Source organism: Gadus macrocephalus, chromosome 12 (assembly GCF_031168955.1).
Source record: "Gadus macrocephalus chromosome 12, ASM3116895v1".
In the NCBI taxonomy this organism is placed as follows: domain Eukaryota; kingdom Metazoa; phylum Chordata; class Actinopteri; order Gadiformes; family Gadidae; genus Gadus; species Gadus macrocephalus.
The window spans coordinates 12,545,690-12,550,494 of record NC_082393.1 but is presented as its reverse complement, the minus strand read 5'-3'; the positions used below and the strand labels follow the sequence as shown (position 1 = coordinate 12,550,494).

Genomic DNA, 4,805 nt, shown 5'->3' with positions numbered 1-4,805 from the left:
CTCCAAACTGGACAAGGGATTGTTTATTTTTCGAGAAATATAACGACTACGAATGCGAGTGTCTGCTAGCTAGCTTACGCTAGGTAGGTTGGCTTATGCTAACGTCGGTTTGGCGTCAGCTCAGTCTGGAGGGATGAAATGATAAGAGATGAAAAATAAGGTAGACTTGTACTTCTTTGGTACATATATGAATGTGTATCTTCAGCAGAAAGTGAAATGAATGTGAAATGAACTGAATGAATAAAGGAACTGAAAGAATAAAAGGATTTAATTCATTCTCTTTTTCTATCATTTACTACATTATATATTAACATTATTTTGAATACTTTCAGGATGGACTGACTGGACTTTAAAATTGATTATAGATGAAAGACTTCTCATTCAATTACATTACATGTCATTCAATATATACAATGTTTTCAGTGTACAAAATTACAGCTCCGGAAAAAATGAAGGGACCAATCCAAATGTTCAGTGCCTCTCGTTTTAATATTTATATATTATATTTAATATTTATAGGTACATGTTTGAGTAGAAACACTATTCAACAGGGATGTAGCCTTTTAAATCAAGTGGTCCCTGGAAGTTGGTCATCACACAGCAGACGGTCCACAGCTGATTGACTGTTTCGCAGACAAGGTGAAAGGACAGTGTGTTCCCAGATGCGGTATTCCTTGACTCTGCCTATTGCTCTTTCTACGAGGATTCGAAGTCGAGCGATTGCTTGTGTTTTCAGAGCATCCTCTTCAGTGAACTGCGCAGTGGTTAGAGATAAATTAATTAGTAATATTATTGTGAATGCTTCAGTCCATCTTAAACATTTGTCTGCATATCTTAATGGTCACATTTGGGTCAAAGTTTTAATTTAAAATGTTCATTCCTTTCATGCCTACCTGTCATCTTGAAGGGTGGTATAATCAGCGTTGCCCCACGATCAGCTAGTGGCTTCTCGATGGTGAAACCCTTGTCTGCCATGCAGCCATCTCCTGGCTCCAGTAAATCCAGCAGTCCACTTCGTTCAGTCAGCTCTGGGTCGGAGATGGAGCCGGTGAAGAGACTTGACACAAAAGTCACAGCACTACAAGGGGCAATCCCAATCAAGGCCTTAAAGGTTGTTGTGTTCTTGTAAGATGATGTTCGGGTAATCATCGACTGCACCTCGGTGCAGTCGATGATTACCTGAACATCTGGACTGTACTGCACAAATTATCTTGGCATGGTGTTCTTGACTTGCAGTTTACTCATCCAGATGGGGAGGGAGCCAAGGAGCAGGTAACGGTAGTTGGCCCACGGTATAACAACATGGTAGACAGTGGACACACTGACCTGAAACATGTCAGCCAGCACCTTCTCTTGCAGGCCTGCAGCAACCCGGCAGCAGAAGAGAAAAAACTCAACCAGTTGCAGTCTACACGTTGGACTGGGAGAAATGGGTTCAAATGTTTGTTTCTTTTTCTGAGCTTTCAACCAATAAACCAACATGGAGGCAGATGGTTGAATAACCTCCCAGAAGTCACAAAAAACATCTCTTGACGTGAATCTGGTGTAAAAAAGGATGTCCGCGTCTGAGACACAGAATCTGTGAAAATGCACTTGAACCACTTTCAGCTGTGACAGCTCCTTGACTGTTTCTTCCAATTGCTGTATGTTTACAGCAGCAGCATCCAGTGCACCTGTATGAGATGAAATTAAAACATCTAACCCAGATTTTGGCTGTGACTTGCATATTGGAAGCAGTTTGGACCTCTAAAGAAATTGCTTTTTGTAGCTCAATATTGCTTTTAAATTTTGCTTTTTATAGCTCAATATTCACCTTTACAATTAATTAAGTAAGATATAAAATGCAACATTTGTACTTGTGATGAAGCTTTTCACATTGTGGTTTGGTCAAATGCTGGGACATTAATAAGACTAAACATGTTGTGCCTGAGTTCTGAAAAGTTGACCTACCTCCTCGGTATAACCTACTAATAGCCAATTCTGTGATTAAACCATAGGTAGTACATCCTGTCAGGTAGGTGGTTTAAGAACAGTATGGGGTAATAGTAGGCCAATATTTCAGAACACTAACAAACACTGACAAACCTGGTTTAGGAGCAGAACCGAAATCATGTTCTGTCATCACCACCGAAGCTGAGATCTCCTCCATCGGCTCTTATTCACAGGGCAGCGGTTGCTCCAGGGGAAGGGATGGGTGAACGTCATGGCCTAAGCGAGTTGATGCTCTTTTATAAACAGACCCCCTTCTTGGCAGTCCCCAGTTGTTCCACTGGAAACGGGAGGGTACAGACCCGATTTTCAGTCGCTTGGTGTGACCCCGGTTGGTTGCTAGCTGTAGCGTTTGTAGTCTGATTCACTAAAGTGCCGGCTACAAACAAACATGCTACCTTGTTTTATTTTAAAGTTTGGCCCTTCATCCCGGCGAACCGCTTGAATCCACTTCTTCCTTAGACTCATTTCAGTCGGGAATCCATGAAAACTTAAGTAGGGTTGGTGTTGTTTGTTAGATGTATAAAGTGGAACAGAGAGCAGTGACATCTCGCCTTTGTTTCAGCCATGGTGGAAGTGCGCCGGAAGTGTTCATGCACAACGAAGACAAATCCCGCCACCGGAACCAGGAAGCGTGATAATCCCCTATTATGAAGCTTACTAGCTAATTATTAGCTTTGAGTACGTGCACGTGCACGAAGAGGTCACGCGCGGGGAGCGGGGGTAGAGGAGTGCAGTACGACCGTTTGATTGACGTACTGTCCAATGCCCCTCGGTGGTTCTGAAAATCATTGGCTGGAGTTTTTCGAGCCCTAGTTCCACAGATGATTAACTTGTTTAATTTTCATGTCAGTAGGCTACTTCTAACTCAGTGGTTGTAAGTGTCTTTTTGTTCAAGGTGGAGGTAAGAGTTATGGCAGTCCCTGCATCAAGTGCACCTGTTGAACGTGTGTTCAGCCATGGTGGGGTGATAATGTGACCGCATCATTCAGAACTCAGTGACAAAGTACTGTCAAATTATTATTTTTGCAAATGCAATGCATTGTAAGTCGATGTATGTTGCGAGGCAGCAAGATTGCTACCAGCTTTCAGGCTTGTGTATTACTATTTCCCCTTCCTACAGTATGTGTGATATTACTTTTAAAATATTCTTTTTTTTCATGTCTGATGTCATGTGTTGCAAATTCTACAACACGTAGGGAGATTGAGTGATTGACTTGAACTGTTCTCGTATACAGCTACCTAGAGGTTCTATTTGATTCTGTTCACAGGTTGGAGGTAATGATCATAAAAACTTTTTCAAACTATGTACATAATGGTTTTGGAATGTTTTGAATAGTTTGAGTTATTGTTAAGACATTGTTATTGTTAATTTTGAAATAAAACTCAACTTATGAACCACTCTCTTTACCGATTTTTAAATGTGGAAACTGGGTTAGATCATCAGATTTTTGTATGACTTGACTTGTGACTTGCTTGACCTGAGCAATGACTTGACTTGTGACTTGCTTGATTCTCACCACAGTGACTTGGGACTTGCTTGAGACTTGAAGGTTATGACTTGAGACTTGCTTGTGACTTGCACATGGATGACTTACCCCCACCTCTGCAAAAGATACCAACAAGAAAAGGCGAATTAGTGTAATCACATGTGTAATCACAGACCAACAAGGGCCATAGCCCATATGAAGAGGACACTGTGGGAGAGAAGCAGAGACAACATGTCAGCACTCATGATGAAAAGCTTTGCAGAGCAACTTATGCAACAGCTTTTTAGGAATATTAGGAATATCAAATTCACCTACATCTACTTTTTCTTGATGCCTCCTGCACGCCAAGGGGCGTATCGTAGCCAATTTTTCACTATGTCGCTGAAGGCCTGCTGTGTGAGTTTGCGGTCACACTGCCGAGAAGCAACTGAAAGACATGAATACAAAATGGTTGTTTAACGAATGAGAAGATACTCATTGCATCAGTTGGGTTTAAATAAGTTGTTGCCAGCTGAAAGATAATGTTCCATGCAGTAATGGCCCAATACCTTTTGCTCAGAAGGCCGGGCAGTTTAAAAATAATAACCCAAAGTGCAATAGTGCTAATGCAGTTGAAATGTCAACAGTCCAGTTACACTTACGATGTGTAGAGACCGAAAATGCTTTTGTTTGGCCTTAAATGCAGATTACTGTTACTGTGTCAAAACAGCACAAGGAATATTTAGATAAACTCACCAAACATGCAGTCTTGCAGGGCTGTGTCTTTGAATGGCTGCTTGGCATCCCTTTGTGTGCAGGTTTTTCCTGCCCAATTGAACTTGCAGGCCAGGCCGTTGGTCAAAACCGTTGTAAGCATCCTCCTTACCATACATGTGGAGCTAGTGCCTCCCACCAAGGCCAAGCGGGCAATCTATTGAGATGAGAGGAAAAATGGATTTAAATACAATGCCAGTTTGCCTGTTGATGTGACTCAATTGGAACACCGGTGTTAAAGGTCCGACCATGCGGAACATGGATAAAAAATGTTAACAGTGAAAATGTTGGGTTGCACTACATGTTTCATTGGAATACATTGGAAATGCATTACAGGAACATGACTCTCCATGAGCTAGGGGCAGGTGTGACATCTGTCTTTGCATGTTTAATTACTTCTAGAGGACACAAGCTTTCAGAAAATGTATGGTTTGAGAGGTATATTGGCTTTCCCTAAATAGTAGAGACCAAAATGTAAAGTCTTTCTACTTGATTCACAAGGCAAATCCCGATAATGACTGGCGTTCTTTACATTATCCCTTACTTACCATTCTGATCAATGTTCAGCATGGT

The 4,805-nt window shown here is 41.6% G+C and overlaps 1 long non-coding RNA gene across 4 annotated transcripts; it reads right to left on the bottom strand.

The window, feature by feature from the left end:
* Positions 1-470: 470 nt before the first annotated feature.
* Positions 471-2,621, bottom strand: LOC132469052 (uncharacterized). 4 transcript variants are annotated; one of them, XR_009528307.1, is made up of 4 exons: positions 2,086-2,621; positions 1,180-1,673; positions 894-1,028; positions 471-754 (listed from the first exon to the last, which is right to left on the bottom strand). It is a non-coding gene; the product is annotated as an uncharacterized LOC132469052 (long non-coding RNA). The 4 variants fall into 4 exon arrangements; XR_009528309.1 differs by having other exon boundaries at positions 894-1,078; positions 1,327-1,673; positions 2,086-2,616; XR_009528308.1 differs by having other exon boundaries at positions 1,327-1,673; positions 2,086-2,612.
* Positions 2,622-4,805: the final 2,184 nt, after the last annotated feature.